The sequence below is a fragment of the Triturus cristatus genome, chromosome 8 (genome assembly GCF_964204655.1).
Source record: "Triturus cristatus chromosome 8, aTriCri1.1, whole genome shotgun sequence".
Lineage (NCBI taxonomy): Eukaryota > Metazoa > Chordata > Amphibia > Caudata > Salamandridae > Triturus > Triturus cristatus.
The window spans coordinates 871,185,896-871,212,495 of NC_140591.1; positions in this window are offsets into that span (position 1 = coordinate 871,185,896).

A 26,600-nucleotide genomic window follows, 5' to 3' on the forward strand; every position below is an offset into this window, starting at 1 on the left:
CTGATGCTGGTGAGCTTTATACACCTTTTGAGAAACAGTTACTTGCATGTTATTGGGCTCTGGTGGATACCGAGCAATTGACTTTGGGACATGATATAGTTTTGCGACCTGAAATTCCTATCATGCAGTGGGTTATGAGTTCGCCGAAAACTCACCGAATTGGACACGTTCAAGAGGCGAGTGTGATTAAATGGAAATGGTATATACAAGACAGGGCACGTGTGGGACAAAAAGGAGTTGCATCTTTGCATGAGCAGGTGGCACGGGCGCCATCGACTGAGACTGAGAGTGAATGTTCCGTACCTTTAGTACAGGAGTCTCCTGTTAAGTGGGGTAGACCTTTTGATGATTTGTCGGCGGAGGACAGAAACCATGTCTGGTTTACGGATGGTTCAGCAAGGTTCATAGGGACGAAACGGCATTGGAAGGCAGTGTCCTATAATCCGATCACACAAAAATTGCTGAGTACAACTGGTGAGGGTAAGAGCAGTCAATTTGCTGAACTCTATGCTGTTTATCAAGTTCTGAAACAAGAGTTACCTGGCACATGTCATATTTTCACCGATTCTTGGTCTACTGCCAATGGACTGGCAGTTTGGTTACCGACTTGGCATTCCCATAGTTGGAAAATCCATTCAAAAGAACTGTGGGGAAAAGAATTATGGCAGGAGATTTGGGAAATGCTCCTACAGAGTACTGTTACAATCTTCCATGTGGATGCTCATACCCCGATAGACTCTCTTGACAAATTCTTTCATAATATTGCAGATGAGAAATCTAAAATTGCTGAGGCAGTGGTGGACAGGCAAGATTCTGATATTGCGGGATTGGCGAAATGGGCCCACCAGAAAGCAGGACACTTTGGAGAGAAAGCCACTAGCAGGTGGGCTGCTGATCGAGGAATTTATATTCCCCTAGATTTAATCAAAAATGTTATTCTACATTGTCCCATTTGTCAGCATATCAGGCAGCGCAAAGTGCCCCAAACTGTTAAAGGTCATTTACATCGCGGGAAATTACCCGCTCAAATTTGGCAGATTGATTACATTGGTCCACTTCCTATGAGTAGGAATTGTCAATATGTTTGCACTATTGTTGATACATACAGTGGCCTGTTGGTGGCCCTTCCCTGTAAGCAAGCTACCCAATTGAATACTATTAAAACAGTGGAATTGATTATGATGTATTATGGTGTGCCATTCCAAATTCAATCTGATAATGCATCCCATTTTCGTGGAAGATTGGTACAGGAATTCTGTGTGGAAAACAATATTGAATGGGTGTTTCATATACCATATTATCCACAGGCCTCGGGTCTTGTGGAGAGGTTGAATGGCCTGCTGAAAGACCAGTTACGTAAATTAACAGATGACAAGTATAAGAATTGGCGAGACTTTTTGCCTCAAGCGTTATTGATTTTGAATAACCGTCCTTTTCTAAATGCTGAATCCCCACTTATGCGTTTGTTTCCTCCGAATGTTGATGCTAAGCCCAATGAAATCAGAGAGACTGTGATGTACTGGGAGATTACTCCCGGAGCTCTGGCTCCATGTAGAGCGACCCCAGGGTCGGCAGGTTTAGACTTGCATGCCATGGATGACACCGTTATAAAAAGTAAGGATCGAGTCATCATTGAAACTGGTGTTGGTGTTCATATACCAACTGGAAATTTCAGATTAATCGCCCCTAGATCGGGGCTGGCTGTAAAAGGCATTCAGGTGCTTGGAGGAATCATTGATAGTGATTATCAGGGAGAGATTAAGGTGCTCCTGCTGAATAGCAGTGAGGTTGACTTACTGATACATCAAACTGACCGAGTGGCTCAATTGCTAATAATGCCTGTTTTCAGTGGTGAGATCACAAAAGGCACTGCCCCAACGTTGCTAACTGTACGAGGCCAGAAAGGTTTTGGCTCCACAGATAATCCTGGGGCCAGAGTTTGGGTGCAGTCGCCTAAGAATCCCCCTGAACAAGCAGAAGTCATTGCAACCGGTCAAGACAACACCATTTTAGTTATGAGACCAGGGAAAGATAGCTGGGAAGCAGTCCCGGCTGACAAAAGTTACTTACGAGAATGAATAATGCCTGTATTTAATTCTCTTTCAGATCATTCTTTGGACTGTTGCTGCAGGATGTGTCGGCGTTGGACTCCTTTTGGGCTGGTACGACGAGAGAGGAGGGATCCCATCAACCCGGGCTGAGTTGAGAACCCGAGTGTCGCGTTCCTTCGCTGCGTGGGATTCGTCGTCGAACTTTTGGATTACATTAGCCAAACAAGTGACTAAAGCCCCTCATTTCTGCTTGACACCGATGAGATCGGTGACGGACATTCTAGCGACTTGTTTAGTTGCTGTCCCTGCTTCATTGGAGACTTTGACTCATATTTTTAATATATCGAATGCTCGCCCCAATGTTCTTCTGGGCGATTTTGCTGCCCATGAGTATTGCCCCTTGTGTACTGTACTGTCAGACCCGATACCCCCCATCCAGTCCCAAATAGTTACCTATAATATCACACAGGGTGATTTGTGTTTTTTCCTTACTTGTGATCCTAGTGCGATTTCTGAATGTATGCGTTTAAGATTGAAAGGTGCCACTTCATTCACCGCTCATGAACGAACTTTGTGCCTTCAAAGGACACCGAAAACATATACTTCTGTTCAGAATAACATGACTTGCAAGAGTTTGGTAGTTACCCCCAGTCATTATCGCACGATGTTACTACCTGCCGGATGGCTTTTCTCATGTGGTAATACTTCCTGGCCATATATTCCCGCAAATATTTCTGGAGGCCCTTGTGCCATTACTAGACTGAGCTTGTTAATGTTTTCATCACATCCGAATGCCAACTCTCGTGTGATTCGAGATACAGTGAGGTTACAGGAGGATTGTGACTCATCTTTGCATTTATATTCCAAGTCTGAATACCTTAGCCTGGCTATTTCAATTGTTGGTGTTCCTGCTTTGGCAGTTTATAATGCCAAATCTATTGGGAAAATGGCCTGCTGGATGGTAAAATCCACCAATCATACTTCTACAGTCCTGTCTGACATGCTATTAGACGCCCAGGGTGAACGTAGGGCTATCTTGCAAAATCGAGCGGCCATTGATTATCTTTTGCTTAAACATGGACACGATTGTTCTGATTTTGAGGGTCTTTGTTGTTTTAACTTGTCGGATCATACAAAATCCATTCAAGCTCACATTGATAAACTACATGACTTGACAGAAGAAGTTAGAAAACACATTGACCAGGGCTGGTTTGACTGGCTCTTTAATTGGTTACCTGATTTGCATATGTTACGTCAGATATTAGGAGGTATTCTGATTACTATCGGCATTTTGATTTCTATCTGTTGCTTTATTCAGTGTATTCCTTCACTACTTCAATTCTGCACACCTGGTACTAGACATAGATCAGTTAGCCTTGTTTCATATTATTCTTCCACAGATATTAGTTCTGTTTAATGAATGTATAATAGACTGAAGTCAAGGGTGAAATGTTCTGCTCGATTTTCCCGGCCTTCTTGTGAGGAACAATGATGGAATGTGACTTCAGTCTCTTATCATTCAAGTCTAAGGGTTAGAGTAGTGAATGGAGCCTATTTACTAGGCACTTCGACATGATTCTGTGCTCTTCCCCATAGATCAGGGCTTGCACACATAGCCTAGGGGATAGATTTGTTAGTATTAGGGATAACCTGTCCTGTAGTGAGGGTATTTCATGGAGCTGTGCTGAATTCAGGCCTGGTAGGCCTCAAACGGGAGAGACTCCATCTTTCTTTCTGCTCCGGCAGCTTGGGATGCTTCTAGGTCAAATGTAATGTTTTAGTTATGAGGTGTTATTCGCTTGGAGAGAACCGGTTCAGGCCGGCCCTTATCGAAGGATTGTATTTTTCTTCATGCCGAAGACACTACATCAGGCCGGCCGGCTGGGAACGTGTCCTTGGTACGGGGAGGTACAAGAATTTGGTGGGCGGCAGGTTACAGACCGGAATTTTCCATGAGGAAACGCACCTCTATATTAGTGAAAGTCTGAGGCAGTTACATGTTCAGTCCGTAGGCGGCATCTAGCCGTTAGCAGTAAAGCTATTACTTATTCCAGGGAAGACAGACGCCATCTTGAAGGCGGAGAAGAACCGAGAGACAGATACTCTCCTAGCAGAATAGCCAGAGAGGAGAGAGTAGCCGATAAGGAAGAGGTCCCAGTGACTCGGAGAAGGGTGAAGAGAACAGCGCATAGTGGTACAGACATGTATCCGTGACTGCGGAGGTGTGACTTCCAGGCGAGCCGAGGCACAGACGAGAAGGGAACCTAGATGACCACTGAGTGCAGGCTACACACTACTAAGGTGATGTCGACCCTTTCTTATTAGAGTGTACAACTTAATCTTTCACTTTTCTTTGCAGGTTATGTGTTATATTGTAATGTTATGTGATTGCGTATGTAATGAGTAATAAAGTATCCAGTTTGTAGTGAACCAACATGTGCTGCGTGTTCTTGTATGAGAGGGTAGCCTGTTCTTCTAGTCAGCTGCGGCTACATGAACAGATGTTAACCCTGATCAGGTAAGTGGTAGCTGAATAAGGGAAAGAGGAGCCCCTCGAACCGGAGAACAGGCTATGCTCGAACTGGCAGTCCTTGTGTGATCTGATGAATAGTGAGACTGATTCCCTTTTTGTATGTTACGGTAATCATAGGATGAACTTCGTATGAGACTGCCGTCTGGGTAGAGAGGTCTGGATTCGTATGGAATCGCGAGGCCGCCACTTGTGATACTGTCGTATGGGCAGAGAGGTCTGGATTCGTATGGGATCGCGAGGCCGCCACTTGTGATACTGTCGTATGGGCAGAGAGGTCTGGATTCGTATGGGATCGCGAGGCCGCCACTTGTGATACTGTCGTATGGGCAGAGAGGTCTGGATTCGTATGGGATCGCGAGGCCGCCACTTGTGATACTGTCGTATGGGCAGAGAGGTCTGGATTCGTATGGGATCGCGAGGCCGCCACTTGTGATACTGCCGTCTGGGTAGAGAGGTCTGGATTCGTATGGGATCGCGAGGCCGCCACTTGTGATACTGTCGTATGGGCAGAGAGGTCTGGATTCGTATGGGATCACGAGGCCGCCGATTGAGACTGCCGTCTGGGTAGAGAGGTCTGGATTCGTATGGGATCGCGAGGCCGCCACTTGTGATACTGTCGTATGGGCAGAGAGGTCTGGATTCGTATGGGATCGCGAGGCCGCCGATTGTGCTGAGACTGCCGTCTGGGTAGAGAGGTCTGGATTCGTATGGGATCGCGAGGCCGCCACTTGTGATACTGCCGTCTGGGTAGAGAGGTCTGGATTCGTATGGGATCGCGAGGCCGCCACTTGTGATACTGTCGTATGGGCAGAGAGGTCTGGATTCGTATGGGATCGCGAGGCCGCCACTTGTGATACTGTCGTATGGGCAGAGAGGTCTGGATCCGTATGGGATCGCGAGGCCGCCGATTATAAGAGGTCTTGGTATGTATAGTAGGAATTCCCTGTCCTTAGGTGGTAGATATATGTGGTTGCACTATTGTAAACAGGCCCTAGGGAGGGGGTAACGTTCTGGCTGGGTTAGTGAGGCTCTGATGAGCGGGTTCTATCTGATCCGAAAACCCAAGCAGAACAAGGGGCTATCTTGATATTCCAACAGAAACATTTGTAATGAAACTGCACTGCACATGGTATGCGGGGATTACGTTTTATGATTTCATTGTAACGTTTTTTTACAGTATATTTATGCATTAAGGATATTGAATGAAGAAAAACCTGTTGTATGTATTACATGGGTGTTCTGTACCTTTGATGGTTATGAAACCGAATAAAGGATCTTTGATTGAAAAGGATGGTTGAGGAGTGAAAGGATGGATGGACGTGTTTGATGGATAGGTTTCAAGATGGATGGATAGATCTGGATATGGATGGACGGGTGGCTGGTTGGATGGAATGGTGATAGACTGAATGTTGGATGAAAGACTGTATAGATGACAGAATATACAGGTGAAATGGTGGACATGAGTTGGTGGATTGAAGGATGAAAGCATGAATGGATACATTCTTGACTGGAAGAGACAAGCAATCTCTTCTAGGGTGGGTAACAATTAAAATGTTTTGCGTGAATAGTGCCATAGAGCTTTGGGTCAAAGTGGGGGTATTTTAATTTTAAGACTTCTCCCTTGCCTGACACAAAGCGTGCAATGGCATGGAATAAGAAACAGTTAAACGCTCAGGAAAGCCACTCTGCTTTCCGTAGCAGAAAGAAACAGACAAGTAATATCGGTGGCAGACAAAGGCCTAGTAAAAGGTACCTTGGCTCCCCATGACACATGCAGGCTCGTGTAGCATAGGGGGTCCCCAGCCTATGCCAGAGGCCAGCTCCCCACATTCAACAGGGGGTACTAATCATATTGTGTTATGCCACAGCACCATAATAGCTCGACGTATGGATTTTAAGGGTACTACTAGCATCAACACGTTTTACTGATATTTTTGTATTCATTTAGTTATTTAGGGAGTTTTATTAAGCGCAAACTTGACCTGTAGGTATCAGAGCTCTGTACAGTAAAACACCAACACACACACTATTGTTTGATGTCATTTACAAAGAACATAAGCAGCTAATAAGGAGCAAATAACTAAATAATAAAATAAGATAAATATAGCAAGATTCCTTCTTGGTGCAGATGATCATCTTTGGTGATATCCTTACGCTTTTTGGCTGCTTTTTTGCAAATTTCTTGAAAATAGAAAATTAGACTAGGCGTGGCCCAAAATGAGACTGGCATACTTCAAATGTCAATTATCCAAGGGATCTTGCGGTGCTTGGAGTCAAACGGACTCCTGTCGAAACCGGTTCTGCAGCCACAGGGTGGTCGGGGGTTACTAGACCTCAATTGAGTTGATTATGTTCTTTTGCCTCTGATGTACTGAGGCTGACCGACTGGAGCCATGACAAGTGAGCGCAAGTGCACCCTTTTAGCTCTTGACTCTCAGGGTAGTGAGGGAAGCACTCCAAGGCTTACTCAAGGATGTGGTGTGGGGCTAGAGACTCAGAACACAACAGTATCCCCAATATCACTCAATAATGTATTGTCCAGTCAATACTGTTGTTATAAAAGAGTATTTTATTGCACTTCTACTTTATCATACACTGATAGATAGTAGGGAATGCAATCATAAGCACATATCATCCAACTATGCTACTCAGCTCTATGGGGGCAACACTAGACAGGATCGCCCAGACAGGTCCAGGCTGACTCGCAATGTGATGAGCATCTGCTTAGAGTTTCTAAAGAGCCAACCCTGAATTTCTAATGAGCCACCTATCCCCATCGCTCCCATACAAAAGCTACAGGAAAGCAACAATACATTATGACTGCATACTAGCGTACCTCCACCTCTCTTTTTTATATGCCTGCAGTGGCAAACCAGGATGGTTTTCACTGAAACAGCAGTTACACAGGACCCATGAAATCATGGCTAATAGCACCGCACACCAGTTCTACGTAGAGATGCTATATAGATGCAGAATGATGCAAAGGACCAGGTTGCATGAGGCTTGTCTGAAGTTTACTCTGACAAGGCCTGTAGGCCTCCCATACATGAGCAGGCACATATAAAAAGTCCTGACCCACTCCTACCTATTGCCACTACTGCCAGTCTCATGTAATTCAGTGTGCTTAGTGTGCTCCTCCAGGTTATAAAGGGCTGCTCTGGTTCTCAATGTCACTAATTAAATGAGATGCTGAGCATAAATGCATGATTGTTAAGTGCACTGAAAAAAATAGCCTCCAGAAATCCTTACACTGTTTACTCAGGGCAGAAGGGCACACTCGTTAATCATGCAGAAGACTTTACTGTCCCAACATATCCATAGGGGTGGAAATAACAGCCTGAGTGTTTTCCCACTCTAATCATGTCCTAATTGGACTTGATTCATGAACTGTGTGGCCAGATAACCTATGCCAGAGTCCAGCACAAACTCAGTTGGCTTGACCAAATCCTTGATTATGTCCTAGTGATCTGTGTGCAGCACTGCACAGAGTGCAAAAGGGAGAGAGCACACGGCTACTTCACCACATGAGCATGTAACGGCATATTTCATAATATGTTCTGAGTGGTCAGACAACTGGCTGGGGCAACGGAGTCCCTGTGCCCCCCAGTACAGCAGGGAACCATTCACCAGCTCTAGAGAGCTCGTCCAGCTTGGGGCTTTGTTTCCTCCTCTTTAACCTATTGGCTGTTTTGTGTTAACTGCCTTCAATTATTGCTAGATGAAAGTGTCATTCACAGAAGCCTACAATTGTATGTCCTCTTTACCGGCTTTCCACCATTTCATTGGTGCATTGGGTGTACGAGTCCTCATATTGAGAACCTTGATTGCAATACATGCTGCAAAGCAATCCAATAGAGGCCCATTGTTATGCCATGGCAGAATATGTGCAGCGACCATCCAGCAGTGACCGCAACTTCTGTGCACCTGCTGCAATAACTGTCAGCACAACAAAGACAAAGGGAAATCCCACAGCTATAACTGCAGGAGAGACATCACCAACAACAGTAGCAGTCAAAACAGAAACAATAACAACAACAGCCGCCACCAAAGCAAGGATTGTCGCATCACCAAAAGTAGTCCCCACAGTAGCCACAAGAGATTCCACAACAGCCATCACCACAGCGCTACATCATCTACTACCACAACTACAAAAACAACTGGAAGCACAGCCGGGACCAAAATTGTGATACCAGCTCCAACCACTTTTGTTATGGAACTAAACGCGGAACCAGTATTGCTTGGAGCCTGGGCACATGAATATTCAGACAGGTCAGAAGGATGTAAGGTCTTAGCATTTGGTGAACAGGGTACTTCACAAAAAAATGTAGTGAAGTACCTGTAGTGACCCTGGGGGAAGGGGGGCACTAGGACCCTGTACCTGACTAGTGGGGAGGGGACAGGAACCGGACACCTCTTCCGGTCAGGGGAGTGGGGAGGGCATTCTGGACAATGGGGCACAGAAGACGGACGTGTGTGTGGGCACAGCTACAACCAAATGAAATAAAGAATCACCTAATCACTTACCTGTCTCAGCATGCAGTACTTGGGAGACACGACAACTGGCAACGATCCGGTAGGATCAGGAATCGACATAAGAGGCGTGTGCTCCTCGACGATGTCCAAACGGAGCCAGGAGCCCACCCTCGTCCACCGACCACCTGAAAGAAAACCGCGCCGTTGGGAGCTCATTTGACTCCAAGAAGACGAAACCTTGAGCCTACCCTGGTCCATGCTCCCCAAAAGAAGAAGACACGAAATCGGGAGCCCACCCCTATCGCAAGAAAAGCGGAGCCAGGAACCCACCATGGTCTGCGTGCTGGCACCTGCAGCGACATTGGGAGCCCCCTCCAGCAACAACAAGTGAGGTGAGGAGTAAGGGAGGCAAGAAAACACCTGATCGCGAGAGAAGCTGACTGCCGTCTGCCCAGACAGCTTTGAGCCTCCCATGTGGAGATTTAAAGCTCAAATCTCTCGAGAATTTGACGGCCATCTTGGAGTCAGGCAGAACAACCAATGGGAGGCTAAGGAAGACTGGGCAGCCATTTTGAGGTCAGGCCATACAAAGAATATCTAATCTCGCCCACTGAAATCTCGGCGGCCATCTTAGGGTCAGGCGAGAGAGCCAATGAGGGTCAGGAAAGAAGAAGAGGCCATTTTTGGAGTCACCAGAAGGAAAAAAAAGTGGTAATTGAAAGGAAACAACGACAACCAAGAGTGAAAAGAAATTAATAAAAGGAATACAAAAAGAAATTAAGAAAATAAATAAATAAATAAACAGGAGAAAATATAACAAGGGAATTAAGCACCACATAAAGACGAAGACCTGTACGTCAACAAAATGACTGATGCTTCAAGTGACAAGAATAGCGCACAGGCCATTTTTCGCAGGCCACTACCATTCAGCTTATCGGAACCACAGATAGGTATCAGGTGGGAAAGATGGATTTGACATTTCGAACAATACAAACACACCACAGACATCGCAGAGGCCAAACACACAGATCTATTTTTAAATTTCGTAGGGGATGAAGTGGAGGACCTGCTAATAACATTTCTCCAGGATCAAACAGCAACATACAAGGGACTGATAAAGTGCCTCAAGGATAAGTTTGACCCACAAAGAAACACTGATTTCGAAAGGTACACCTTCAACACCACGTGTCAACAAGCAGAGGAGTCTTCGACTTCGACGACTTCGCAACAAGACTGCGAAACTGGCCACATATTGCGAATTCGATAAGTTTGACAATGAACAGACAATTAGACTGCGCATCATTGAAGGCTGTCAGTCCATGGAGGTCCGCGCACAAATTCTGAAAGAACCAACCTCGCTAGACAAAATACTGACCATGGCCCGGGCGGAAGCCAGAGCAACAACACATGCAAGACAGATGGAACTGGAGCAAACAAACCGCATGACTGGAAACAACAGGAAGAAAGAAAACCCTGCGCCACTGCCAAGAAAAATGCAAGAAAGAACGATGCGGACTCGTGTTTCCACACGTCGGCGCATGCCCGGCGATGGGCCAGAAATGCAGGAAATGCAACAGAGACAATCATTTTGCAAGCGCCTGCATGGGTGCACAGTTTAAATGTGAGCGAGGAAGACCAGCAAGACCACGAACGGTAACAAGCAGATATGCCAGGCACATGCAAACGGCAAATTGCAGTTCCTCAACTGAATCAGAAGGAACAGCAGCGCCTGAGAGCGTGGAACGACTATATCTGATGTCCGATGCCCCTTCGAAAGACAGAGGGCCAGAGCACATTCTTCTTAACGATAAACATCAGATAAAGAAAACAGCGACAGTGGACATTGACGTAGGAAGACACAGCACACGTTTTGTGCTAGATAGTGGGGCCCCATGCAAGATAATGTGCATGTCAGAGTATGAGAAGATAACAGTAAGACCGCCACTATCACCGTCCACTGTTGATGTATTCACCTGGGCCTCAAAGAATTCAGTGGTCAACATGGGAAAGTTTACAGAGACACTGACGTACAAAGACAGATCAAGCTAAGAAGAAATACATGTGCTATGGGGCGACATTCCAGCACCATGTCTGCTAAGCAACGTCACGGCACAGGTGATGGGTCTCCTCGCAATGACATACCACATGTCAGAGAAACTGAACATTTTGCGAGACTATCCGGCAATACTACAAGGCAAACTAAAAGGAAGACAAATAACACTGCACATCAATGAGGCAATCAAACCGGTGGCTCAGCATCACTGACAAGTGCCCATACACCTGCAGTTAAAGGTAGAAGAGGAAATACAAAGCCTGCTGAGCCAGGACATAATAGAGCCTGCAGACGGGCCGACCCCATGGGTGTCTCCAATAGTGGCAGTTCCAAAAAATAACACATCCAAGATTCGCATATGTGTGGACATGAGGATACCAAATATAGCGATTGAATAAGAAAGACACCCTGGGCCACACCTCAATGACATGATCAGCTGTCTCACTGGTGCATGCCAATTCTCAAAGCTGGACCTGTGTAAAGGGTACCATCAACTGGAGCTTGACCAACATTCAAGGTATTTTACCACTTTCTCCATGCACATGGGCCTGTTTCACTACAAACGACTGAGTTTTGGCATCTCATTGGCAGCAGAAATATTTTACGAGACCATAAAGAACAGTTTGAATAACAGAGACGACATTTTGGTGTTTGGTCAGTCAGATAAAGAGCATGACAGAGCTTTGCGTAAAGTATGCCTGCATCTGGAAAAAGCAGGACTAACACTGAATGAAGACAAGTGCGAACCGGGGAGATATGAACTGGTATTCGTCGGACATATCTTCTCCAAGAAAGAAATGAGACCGGACTCCAGCAAGGGGGAGAAATTGGAAAAGGCGAGTTCTCCAACAGACATCGCAGAAGTGAGGTCATTTCTTGGGCTTGCCAGCTACTGTGCTCGCTGCATAAAAGACTTCGCCACGGTGAGCACATCGCTTCGAGAACTAACAAAGCAGGGTCAGAAATTCATCTGGACACAAGAATGCAATCGGGCATTTGAGGCCACCAGACATTCTGTAATAGCTGTGGATCATCTTGCCTATTTCGATGCACTACTATGCACAGAGCTGACGGTGAACACCAGCTCGGTTGGATTAGGAGCAATTTTAGCGCAACATCTGCTGGGTAGGGACTCTCCGCGAAAGATTGTCGCATGTGCAAGCAAAAGTCTGTCTGACATTGAAAGGGCATACTCGCAGCCAGAAAAGGAAAGCCTAGCAGTGCTATGGGCATGTGAACACTACCACATGTTCATCTACGGGAAACCATCCACCATCATAACTGACCCTCAGGCCCTGGTGACAATATATGGCAATCCAAATGCAAAGATACCGCCTCGCATTGAGTGATGGGGTATAAGACTGATGGACTATGATTTCAAGATTGTGCACAAGCTGGGAAAATAACACAACCCAGCTGATTACATGTCACGGCACCTATGTGCTAAAACAGAACACTCTGGCATCAATAACCATAGCGGAACTAGAGCAAGAAACAGGGAGGGATGCCACAATGCAATCGGTGAAAGTGGTGACAAGACAGCAGAGATGGAGACACGTCAACAACAACAGCACAATGGAAGAAGGAGTCAACAAGGAGGAGATGTTAGCATTCAAAAAGATACACGAAGAACTGTCACAAACTGTAAACGGAATAATAATAAGAGGAACAAGGATAGTCATGCCAAGTGCACTACGTCGACAAACTGTAAATTTGGCACACGAATCACACAGAGGCATGGTCGCAACAACGAAATTGCTACGGGAGAAAGTATGGTTCCCTGCCCTAGACAGAATGGTGGAGGACACTATCATAAATTGCCACATATGCCAAACAACAGGGCAGCTAGCAAAGCCAGAACCATTACAAATGTCGGAACTTCCAGGAACAGTGTGGACAACGTTGGCAGCAGACTTCTATGGGCCTCTGGACACGGGCAACTACTCGTGATCATTGACGAATATTCAAGATTCCCCATAGTGCAACAAGTCTCATCGACATAGGCAAGCGCAACACTGCCAATACTGGACAACATATTTGCAGCCTGGGGCTCCCCACAGACATTAAAAACAGACAATGGTCCTCCATTCTCAGGGGAGGAGTTTCAAAAATTCATGGACTACCTAGGCATTTATCACAGAAAGATAACACCTCTGTAGCCACAAGCAAACGGCATGGTTGAGAGGTTCATGGGGAACATAAAGAAGGCTGTCCAAAGAGCAAAGCTGGGGCAAATATCAATAGGCCAAGCACTCTGTCAAGTACTATGAGATTATTGAAACACCCCTCACAGCTCCACGGGACGATGCCCCGCTGAACTAGTGCTGGGAAGAACAAGCAGGACGAGGCTACCACAACTAGAAGCAACAGCACCACCAGAGCACAGCAGCATTACTGTCAGAGACCAGGAGGCCAAAGAGAAGATGAAAGCGTATACCGACGCCAGGCGACATGCCACTCCATCGCACTTCAAGCAAGTGGACTCAGTGGTGGTGCATTAGCGGCAACTGAGAAAATCAGACAGTCTGTTCTCAAAGGAACCGTTAACAGTGACAAATGTCAAGGGGCCTATGGTAACGGCGACAGTAAACCCCTACCGAATAACAAGCAACAGTTCTCACTTCAAGGGACTGAAGATCGTGGATGAAGATGTAGAGGACACAGCAGCAGTGAACACAGACACAGATGAGAGACATGAAGCTATGGACAAGAAAGGACGAAGAACAGACCACGGTGAGGGACAAGACGAGAGATCGCAGAAAGACAAGGAAGGATCTTGTCCAAGAAGACTGAGCAAAAGACCAAAAAGACTGATTGAAGGAATTTAATGATGGAGATAACGAAACGCCTCTCTCTCTCTCTCTCTCTCTCTCTCTCTCTCACCGTCTTCTCTTGTCATTTTCTTGCAAGAAAGGGGGAGATGTAGTGACCTAGGGAAAGGGGGCACTAGGACCCAATACCCGACTAGTGGGGAGGTGACAGGAACCGGACACCACTTCCGGTCAGGGGAGTGGGGAGGGCATTCTGGACAATAGGGCACACGAGACGGACGTGTGTGTGGATACAGCTACAACCAAAGGAAATAAAGAATCACGTAATCACTTACCTGTCTCAGCATGCAGTACTTGGGAGACACAACAGTACCCAGCCCACCAAACTCATAGTCTGCCGCTCTATTTAGAGTAAGGTGAATAGCCATACAGTGAAGCGAAAAAATGGCCCCATATGCTCGAAGAAAATCCTGAGCAAGTTAGAGACATTGATTTTTTTAAGAAAGAAACTCCGGACGATAGAGAACCCGCAGGATGCTCAGCAAGGTTTCCATGCCCTCAACAGATGGTCTACAGAATCCTCCAGAACTGCGTCCAGTGCAGTAATTGAAACAATATTTGCAAGCAAACCATGAACCGAGCATTACAAAGGCTGCCATCATCAAAAGCTGCCATCATAGGAAGCACCAAAGCAACAATCAAGGATTACAAGTTAGACCCCGAGGGTAACGCAGAAATGAGGAATTACAAGGGGAACCTGTAATTATGGTCTTAATACTCTGAAAATTCTCAACTTGCCCTGGTATTATCTCTTAAGATGCCACCGCCCTTCAGCACCTGGAGTCTTTGGTTAAAAGACAATGATCAGTAGAGTTACTGTAAACGTTGTACTTCTGATTTGGCAAATAACTCTCACTACTGGCCACATCAGAATTACCGGCACCGTCACAATGAACCTCAAAGTTTTCCTATCTTCTTCTAGTTTTCAGTTTACTGCTCTCAAACATTCATTATTCTGGATCCATTTCCTTCGGCTACATTAAATATCTCTTCCCCTTTCACTCAGAGGCAGCAATCGCAAGTATTCAAGATCAGATTCATATCAAGAGAAATTTCAGCATTTAGTGAGTCTGTAGTTAGTGACCAAAACAACAGAACATAGTGATTTGAATTCAGTATGTATGCAAGAATGCATGTACACTCCAGTAACCCCACACCTATGTCTGTGCATTCACATATACACCAGTGCATTTGTGATCACTCTCATCGTCACAGACACAGGAGTAAATTTACACAGGTACGCACACTTGTGCTCTGTCACTTGGGCCTGCCACACATACACCTTCTTGCCTGTACATTTGCAGTATACTCAACTGCCAGGATGCACTCTATTACATGCTCACATCTGACACACTCCCACACCCCTGAATACTCTCCCTCTCAGACATGCAGACCCATATATTTAGAGTCCAGTTCAAAAGGGTAGGTTACATGTGGAGATTCCCGGATATGGAGATGATCTTCACCGACATCTAGGTGGGGCTCTCCTCATGGATGTGATTCACCAATTCAGTGCAGAGATCTCTCCCTCTATTTAGTCTTACAAGTCTGCACTCCTAACTATTTATAACTTACAGCTGCTTGTGGTGATCTCCACCAATAGAGTGGAGATCTCTCGATAAAAGGCAATTGAGGAAAATCAATAAAGTCGAATCAAAATTGTAAAACATTATTAATATCATAATTTAAAACAATATAACAAACTTTTCTCTAACTCTTCTTCATCTAGACCTATCACACTAACAAGACACTAACAAGACACAACATAGAAGCTCAAAAACGTATCATACTATTTCATTATAAATTTATTTAGTGTGATATTTATATTGTTTTTAAATAAATGTTACTATTTGCAATTGTAATCACTAATCTTACAGTATTAGTTGAATTGAATGTTTAAGAAGTTTGATTCAAGTTATGTTTTGTTAACATTATTCAAAAATATTTTTATTTATGTTACCATTTAAATTGAAAGAAAATGTAATTGAATGGTTAAAAAATAGGAATGGGGCCCCCCGTTTCCATCACGCGCATCTATTCACAGACAAACACACACAAATAGTTACACTTTTTAATGTACACATTTTTATGGACATTGCAATCGGTCACCCTTCCAAAGTATAGCCAGCGCTTAAGATGTTTAACTATTTGCTTTCACCCAGATGTGAGTGGGATGTTTATGTATACATTTCTCCAACTCTTATACATTGTGTGCTTTGTCACATTTTTACCCAGGCATGGTATTCCATTTAACTCTCAATCCTGAACCCACCTTGGCTTCTTCAGGCAAACTGCTCAGTGCACATTTAGACCATAGTGACTACAGCAAAACCATCTCTTTTTTTCAACTTTTTACAAATAGTGTTCTTGCTTCTTTGTGGGAAAAATAAAGTGGATAATGCTACCCTCATCAAGGGATCCATAAGGTAGCCATGCCCAGTCCTGTTAATGTTATATTATTTCCCCTTAGTAATGCACAAAGAATCACACCGGAGGTGTATCTCGATGCTCAGTCAACATTTAACCTGCATCCAGAACCTAAAACAGCTGGGTCTTCAAAATTTTTTCAAACTTGGCAAAATCAGAGCAGGAGCGGAGATGGAACACAAGTTGAGTCCATGCTGTGAGGTTAGTGCAGGAAAATGCTTTGCCTCCATATCATATCTCCAGGAACGGAAGCGGGGAACAGTCAGTAGGGCCTTGTTTCTGAATCTTAGCATATGAAGGGGACAATAGTTGCACAGTTTTTCCTATAGGTACAGAGGAGCTTTACCCATCAAATCTTTGTGGGTAAGGCAACATATATTTTTTTTAAGTGCACTTTCTACCAATGAAGAGCTCTGAAGATGGGAGCAGAGGGACAGCCTTACAGGAGATTACAAACTAGGTGGGCAGCCCTATTTTGCACATCCTGGGGTTTCGATATCAGGGTGTCATTACCTGTCATAAACAAAGCATTGCTGTAATCAAGGCAGCTGATGACCAGAGCCTGGACCAGCGTTTTCCTTGCAGCTGACAGTAACCAAGGAAAGACTTTCCTCTATAGCTGCATAGTAGCAAAGAAGTCCAGCTAATTGTGGCTATATGACTTTTCATAGGCAGCTCCTGGTCTAATTTAACACCCACATTTTTGTGGCTTGCCTTGTGGAGGGGCTAATTCCAATGCAGTACGCCACCTGTCAGGGGACCAGAGGTGCTGAGCTTTGTCGAACAGCAGAATTTCTGTTTTTTTTCTGTTCAGCCGAAGACAATTATTTGACATCCAAGCCGCAATACTCCTCATGCAGTCCTTAAATCAGTGATTTGTACCGTCAATGTGCTGTCCCAGCAAGATGATCAAGTGGGTATCGCCCGCATATGAAATTACATGAAAACCACATGATTTGACAGTCTGAGCCAAAGGAGCTAGATCGATGTTGAAAAGCATCAGGCTCAAAGATGTGCCCTGTGGCACATCTGTACTGATGGAAACCGTGCTGAATTTGAAAGAGCCCAGTGTGATTGTTTGTGTCTGGCTGTCTAAAGTGTCAGCAAGCCAATGAAGGAAATTATCCTCGACACCGAACTCGTGCAGTGTGCTATTCAATATTGCATTGGAAAGGGTATTGAAAGCCACTGAGCGATCTAACAGCACAAGCATGGCAGGAGCGCCCTCTTCCAAGGAAAGGCATGTGGAGTCTCCCAATGCTACCAGTGCAGTCTCTGTGCTGTGTGCAGCTTTAAATATCAATTGGGAGGAATTGAGAATAATATGGTCCTCCAAGAATGCAATGAGCTATTTTCCGACCCAACTTTCCAGCATTTTCCCTAATAATGGAAGGAGTGATATGGGATGATAGTTGGACCACATTTTTGGGATCTGCTTTGGGTTTTTTGAGTGTAGCAGAGACCAAATCAATCTTCTAGGCTAATGGTAATGAGTCTAAGGAGAGTTTAAATAGCAATAGAATAGAAGGGGACAACAGCATTGCTAGACTGGCCGAGATCCTTGGAAGACACACATCAGCAGGCGAGCCTGATGTGGCTTTGGTCAGCAGCCTTAGGATTTGATCCAGAGTAAGAGGTTCAAATCTATCCAAATGCAGAATGAAATCATTGGAATCTCAGTCAGAGAGATAGAATTATCCTGATTGATGGGGAATTTCTTGTATATCTAAAAAGCCAGCTAATAAGTCACATCGTTGTTGGAAAGTAGGGATATTTGAGGAGCAGGCACAAGGATTTCTGGGAGAGTTGCCTGCATTCTCAATCTTACTGCAGATAAAAATACTCATAGTTTTTTCTGATATGGGCATGGTATTCAGTTGGTTCAAATGAATAGGCTGCTCTGTCAGTTGGAGTTTTTGAGTGGCGTCACCATCTTTCCAGCCTTTTGCAACAGCCTTCAGTGTGCACAGTTCACTAGAGAACCTAGGCACTAATGGCCAGAAAAAGACATGCTTGGCTGTTTAAGGGGTGCCATTTCATTAAACGCTTTGGATAAATCATTATGATAATTACTTAACGCTATGTTGATCTCTAAAGCCTGGGTCACAGTTATCAGGGAAAAAAACGTGGAGAACTTTTCAGGTGAGATGGTATTCCAGGCTCTATAGGTCTTTTTCCCCTTTTTAGCAGACTGGTTTGTAAGAACTGATTTGGCAATCTTGAACTTAATCACATGATGATATGTCCAAGCAAGAGGAAGAGGGTCTTCATTATTCAGAGATAGAGAATTAGTCAAAAGTAAGTCCAAAGTGTGGCCAGCCACATGTGAAGGGCCAGCAATGCACTGGCGAAGGCCTAGCATCTCTAAATCATCAAAAGAAAGGGAGACCTCTGACTTTTAGACGTCTTTCCCATGAAAATTAAAATGTTATAACAGTAGGAAATTGTTAGAAGATAGTACAAAGGGGCAATGTGTTCGGTCAGGAGATGACTGAAATCTTTCTTTGGTCCTGACCAGGACCAAAGCCCTGCCATTGCCAAGGCATATTTATCTGACAAAATGTGACATAGGCAAGCCATACAGGAGCCTTTGCTTTTGTTACTGGTGCAAAGCCATTGCAAAATGAAATATACTTCATTTGAAAGGGTAGCCATCTCCTATCAAAACAAGGCCACAACAACACACACACTTTGTTTCTGCTCCTATGTAGGGCATCTTTCACTTAGTCCCCAAGACTAACATGATACTAACATGATACCCTCTGGATTCTTATCGCCTAGACATATGTGATGTCTACAAGGTTACACCAGAAGGAAAAATACCTAAACACAAATGTATTGCCAAGTACCCTGTAAATCAAAATATATATGCATGCTCATCCATGACTAGCTAACTGCATAAGACTATTTGTAATGACACCTCACTCTAATGGCAAAAGGTGCTTTATTGATCATGGTTTTCACTGGACTCAATGCAGAAATAATGCAATTTTTCCCACTATTATCAGTTTATAATTCCTGGGATAAGGTCAAAAGTCATATGATGCCATTTCCTGTGATGTAATCATGATCTTAATTCAATATATATATTAATATCTAGCCATTAATATTTAGGTTCAGAGATCCATTATCAATTACACAAATGTATCTTTATTAGCCGCATGAATTTTAAAAATATTTAAATTTCATCAAAACTCATTATCATCAAACTGTTTATTTCTGAGGAATCCCATTCAAACATTCAAATACAATAAGATAGTTATAAAACAATGCATTTCTTTATATATGTGAATTCAATAGCTTAGTTAATACTCATAAAATATACAGTTTTAAAACTTAAAATACTTCCAATCCATCTACCTTAGTACCAAATTTCTTTCCTAGACACCAGAATGAATAGAGGTTTCTGGCCAAACTGGACACTGTAGAACCACCAATCTCATATTTGAGTATCCTTAGCACAATGCCATATCGTATTACTATTTCAGCGTACAGGGATTATCCACTTTCTGTGTAAATGAGAGTAAGCAGGGAAAATGAAGAACAGGTGAGCCACTGTTCTCTGCTCAGTGTTACATGCTGGACATATGATTGGATTAGGATAATCTGCAGACCATTTCAACAAAAACTATTAATAATGGAAATTCCATGCATGAATTTCAAGTGGAGGTTTTTGGCAGCGGGTGTGATGATATCATCCAAAAAAAGCTAGAATTTAATGTCGTGCTTAAAATCTATCTAAGAAGTGGTCAACAATGCCTCTGTGTCTTGCGGCCAGAGGCTGCTTCTCCCTAATTTATGAAACATTTTAGATGTTTCTCTGTCCCCCTCATGATTGAGTCAGAGTTACCCAGATTTCTTTCAACAATAAGATATAAAACCAAGTTCTCATATAGTTAAACCAAGATAAGACACATGTCCAACTCTTCATTTAGTGCATTTTTGTTTTCAGCCACATCTTTAGTGTTCCAGATTCTAGGCCAATACAGTAATACTCTACGATTAGCTGTAATTAATATACATTTCAGGCCCATATCCAGATGAAAGAGGTGGTGGGGCATATTGGGGTATTTTGACAATGATCTCTTTAATTTGTTTTTTATTCTAGCTAAACTATTGACATTACATTTATCCCCAATTTCTGCACCATATGAATCTGCACTTTAGGCTATTACTTGGTACACTTATAAAGCCAGCAAGACAGGTCTAGATTAAGTAGTTTTAAATAATTCTTGTGCTGATGCACTATGCTGGAGCATTAGTTGACGTTTGACGATCTGTAAAGGCCATGACAAAGTGTTGACCAGTTCCATGCCCAGATTGCCAACATTTGTGACTAAGGCTGAATTTTCGATCTTCAATACACCCGTTTTTTTTGTCAGAATTGAAAAACAATGATTGTGTTTTGGAGGATTAATACCCAATCTGCGGTGTTTCCAGAAAGTAGCAAACTTATTTTCTAGAGACTAAAGCCTCATTGTTGTGTCATAATGTGTCACATGCGAATAACAGCTCTGGTGTTGTATGACCACATCATTTTGAGGAGTTGTTAACATAGTTGTCTAGGTAAACTAATAAATTATTAATGTAAAGGGACAACAATGTTGGAGCTAACACATATCCCTGCTGGACACCTCTTTGGATACAGTCAGTTCTCCTTGTTATTTCTGTTTTACGTGGGAATAACTTGTATTGTGCAGAGGTATGGTTATATGGACAATAGATTCTCCGGCTCTCCCATTTGCTCCAGGACTGCCAGTATCATTTTTTTACGGAGTTTTATATAGCGCGAACTTGACCCGAATTGGGTATCAGAGCGCCTTACATAGCACCAGTTGCATTACATGAGGACACGTTTTTGTTAGGCACGGGGAGATTAAGTGATTTGCCCCGAATCACAGGATGTTCAGTGTCATTGCCGAGACTCGAACCCAGTTCCCCAGATTCGAGGTCAACCGCCCTAGCAGTTAGGCCAACTCGTCTCCCCAATCTTGGATCGAGAAATTAGATTAAATGCTGCCCTCCAGTCTATGAAGGTCGCAGTCACGTGTTCTGTGATAAAACAACTAGGGGGATATGTACAATGAAGTGGAGGTGCGTGTCATTAGCCTCCTTGGTTTAACGACACGCTCCGCCACTTCGGAAACACAAGGCTGCACCATATTTACAAGAATGCGGTGCAGCCTTGCGTTTCCCCCTGTGATGAAGCTAAGTTAAACGACTTAGCGCCAACACAGGCACCCTTGCACCAGAGTGCAAGGGTGTCTGCGTGCAAGGGAGGATTGTTTATGTGTAGGAGGGTGTCCCTTCCTGCACATAAACAATCTTAAAATGCAATTCTGTCACTTTCATGTGTGCTGCTTTATGCACCGTGGCCATATTCCAACTTTCTTGAAATATGTATGCCAAATTTATGAATGAACTCACCCGAACCAGATTAATTTAACTTTGAATTTAGCCACACAATATTCAATGAAAAAATATGCAAAGTTGGGGGTATCCTGTGTAATAAATGAGGCACTCTTGTGTACCCTATTTGTTTGAGATTCTTTCCTATAACTGTTTATGTCGCAATTGCTAAGAAATGAGCACAGGCCACCCCTGCTGTTACTAGAATCATGCGTGATCTCACAAGAATCAATCTTATTAAAAAAAAATACTTAGAACTTTAAATTGAGACATCTCATGCAATAAAAACATTAAAAACACATGCAGTATGAATGAATGGTCTGCTTTGTCTGTTTTCATTCAAATGTTTTTTATTCTGTTTGATGTGCCAATTAAATGTTGTAAGTGTTTTCAATAAGATTGATTCTTGTGATGAAATTTAAATATTTAAAAACTTCTTCTAGTTAATAAAGATGAATTTGTGTAATACTTTATTTCTTTCAGGACCTAAACATTTAAGGATACGTATCAACATATGTATTGAGATTATGATAGTGCCTAGAGACCCGCCGTGATTTGGGAGCAGTCCTACTGATTTTGGTGATCTGCACATCATTATCTTGCTTAACATTTTTTAAACCTGATAATCCCACCTCTGTTCACAGAATGTTTGCAAACATGTTATACCCTGGTACACATATGCTATTTATGCCTACCAAAACTGATTGGGTTTAGTGTATGAAGCAACTTTCCTTTACTGCACAGTGACATCAGATTAAACGCCTTTTTCTGGATCCTACTTTTGCAGTTATTATTTACTCTGTGCACAGTGACACCTCTATTCAGTGCCACAGTATGTGCACACTGGCCCTAAAATGTTATTGGTAAAACTGTTTTTAACCAATTGGTCTATTCAACTGTACAAATTTTGTAGATGGCTCAGAAAATGGATCTACACCATGGATGTTAAGGTGCATATATGGGCTGCAGTGTGTATTTACACCACCCACATATATTAAGATATCTAGGTCTGACATGCACATTACTGTGCTCTGGCTGGGCTGCAGTTGAAATGTATTACAGTGACACATGATAGTGAAAACTTTATTGTTCATGTAGGAATAGCCTACTGAAACATTCATGTCATCCCTAAAGTGTGACTCATAAGTCGGTGTGTTTACATATAAAAATAGAGCACACTATATTGGGGTTGATATACTCTCCAAATAAAATGAAACACAAAAGCTGTTTCATTGTGTAGGTTTTGCTAGACTTTGCCCTGAAAAGACCTAGATATGAGGAAAATCTTTATTTCTTGTCTATGGCTAGGAATAATTTATAAAAATGATACAACGTTATTTCCTGGTTTAATTTTGAAAATCGGATTTCATGATAAATCAGATTTTTGATCGCGTAAGTACAAATGTAGCTTTGTGAAGTTGTACTATAGGCTACCTGAGCCAAAACTGGCTTAAAACAAATTCTGCCACTCATCACACCTTCCGAGCTGGAATACAAATCCTTGGCTAGAAGAGTTAACGAATCTGGCTCAGGGGACAAAATATTGTCTCTGAGCCGAGGTAGAAAAAATGGGTGTTACTTGCTGACCACCTAGCAGTGATTAGCTACCTGGGAGCGGACAGGAGCTGTTGGCAGAACAAATAGAAGCCTTATCACTACTTCTTTTGAGTTGGAGATGTCAAGAAGGGTTTATTCTGTTCATCCCTAGGATCCACTCCTAGAGCGAGGCTCTAAACACAGAATGGGAGAAAACGAGTTTTGGTCTGTCAAGTGGGAATATATCTCATTTAAATAGTGGAGTGGCTACAGAGACGAAGACAAACCTGTCTCGAAGCAGCTTTGTTCCACCATCTTGAAACAAAAACTCCTGGGTGCTTTTAAAGTGAAGCAAAGAGGAAGTCGAGCAAAAGCAGAGGGGGCCTGCAATGAAATAGTTAGGATTTGATAGCACAAATTTTCCAATCTATTATAAATCTGGCTCCTCTCCTAACACCTCCTCAGAACTTTCCTGGACCTGGGAAGACTATATCTAAAGAAGGCCCTGCTTGAAAAAAACTCCTGATTACTGACACGTGCTCAAAGAAGAGGATTGGACAGGATGTAGTCCGTGGGTGAAGTGATTGGCCTTCCATTTGCCTGCTCCAGTGAGCCAAAAACTAGAAAGACACCTGACTTCAAGAGGGCCCAGCTGACCATAGACGAGTGGACCCTGCAGGAGAATTTGCTGGAGATAGACTTGGTGATAGAGGCTTCTGTTTTTAGGAGAGTATTCACCGCTGGCCAGATCACCTCAGGGAGCAGTTTTCAAACAGAGAAATAAAACTCAACCCATTTGCGAATCCGGGATTTTTTTTAGAATTACCAACCGGGAGCATATTACCATAAAATGTCAATCTCAGTCTTCTGCCACAAAATCTATGGAGTGCTTCCCATCCCCATTGTGTTGTTGTGTTTTAGAGAAGTAAACATTTTGTACCCGTGAGTACCAGACAGGTGATTCATGTTAAATACTAAAGGATTCCCCTTCAATGATCCACAGCTCTTTTAAAATCACTGTGCGACAAAATGTCACCTATCAATGCCTGGGCCGAGGGGAATCCCTCCGAGTCACCACAGAATGATTTTGTAATTCAGTTGGTAAAATGCAGCATATATTGCTGTCATGAAGTATGAATATATTCAACATTTTTGCACTAACATCACTAACTTTTTCCTTGCATCGCCCTCTTTTTCCATACGAGGACTCTTTTTTCTAGTGCGTTAAGATGTTCCGACGTTTTTTCTGTTACCCTTGACATACTGCTTTTGCGTACAATTAATTTCTCTAATACCCCGGTGGTTTGATGGTTCTTACATTTCAAGCCCACCGCTATGGTTTTTGTTACATATGCTGCTGCATGGTAATTACAAGCCATATCCTGCCCCCTTGTGAGGTAAATCATTGCCATATGTGTTTAATTCCCATTTAGTCTGGAGACTATAGGCCTGAACCCCCAAAGGGGCGCAGTCAAACTCGAATTAACTCAAGATATCAGTTACAAATGAAAAAAACACTCCAAACAGCATGTTGTATTTTAATGAAACTGAAGGAGTTTTCTATGATCTATGAGAATGCCACTAAAACACCGAAAACACGTTTTGGATTCAATGGGGTGTATTATTTAATTTATTTGTGGTATATTATTAGAGCACACAAGTAAACGCAAAGCATAAAACATGCTAGAGTTAGAAAGTGATCTACACTCATAGCCATTTAATATGAACAGGTTGGGAGCCGGTGAGGTTTCAGATGCATAATTGCACGTGGGCCACAACATTGCATAGGGATCGATAACATAAACTGGATGGGTCATGTTATTTTGAACTGAGGTGCTAATAGCACCATATTAAAAAGTGTAAGTGAGCCGTTTTGCTCTGTTTGCTTTGAACTGGACAGTGCTGTTTTGCAGAAACAAAAACCATTGTTCCTAGGTTGAGCTTCAAAAGATTTCGTCTTAGTACACAAGCAAGCTACCACCCCATTAGTTTTATTCATACCACCCAAAACATCTATTGAAAAACGCTATATAGGTGCTTTGAATTATCAGTAAGCTCGCTGTTAACCAAGGTTCCAAAAGGATTGTCAGCTAACTATCAGATCTTTAGTTTACCCTCTTGGTAACATAAAATACACCTATATATAGCATCTGTAGCCCTCAAAGCTGTGTTTGATAGTCATAGAAATGAGACTGGGAGTTCTGGACCAGTGTCCCGTACAAACCTCCGCCTGTTATGAAGCTACTGCATGCACTCTTCGTATGTTTGTCAAGGATGCTTTCTAGCCCTACTCTTTTCTGTCTGTCTATTGAGTCAGTAGATGTGTCTTTTTTGCAAATGATGTAGCATTCATTTCAAGATGCATGTACAGAATAGAAAAAGTTTCGTGTTGTCCAACCCTCTTCTAAAAATCCAGTCTATAGCAAAAACATTTGTTTTAGATTTTGGAGAGCTCAGCTAAACATGTACAGCCACACATCTGTTGCATATTTATTTTCACTAGCATACGTTCGTCTCTTCTCAGAACCTGCATGAACTTCAACGTATTCTAAATAATTTACATGTGTGAATTGGCGCCATCATGCCATGGATGCCCACAATATGCCAAGGATTACCACCATTACACCATGTCAAGTATGTTACTAACTATTATGGCCAATGTTTCAATGCAGGGGCAGCATGTTGCATGGGATTACAATCTTTGTTCCAGGACCAGCGTATTGTCAGAATTTACCACCATTGTGCCAGAGGTAACACATAAGACTAGTTTCAGGACCCAGTGTGGCATTCCAAGACAATCACCATATGTTACCATCTCAAGTCAATAAAGACGACAGCAAACTGCCTTATTCAAATGTGACTAGGATATATTTCCAACTACTTCTCGAAGACGTCTGGTAACAGAAGTTAAATTCTGAAGAAGCATTCGGTAACAAGGAAATATCCAGGTAGAATGTGCATTGAACTAAATATCATTCTAAGTTTCATTTCAGTGGCCTATCTGGCAAACAAGTGAAAAACATAAGTATTGGGGCATCTGAAAAGGACTTTCTTGGATAGTCACCTTTCAATTTGTCAATTTGCCTTTCGTTTGTGCATGTTAGAAACGGGGTTTCTAGTTGGAAGAGGTATGAACCTTGTCCACGTAGGGACCACTAATCTGGTCAGGGTAAGTTAGATACACACTAAAAGATAACTTCTGCTTACCCTCTGGTAGCTTTACACAGAGCAGTCAGTCTTATCTAAAAAGTTAATGTGTAAAGTATTCGTGCTACATACACACACAG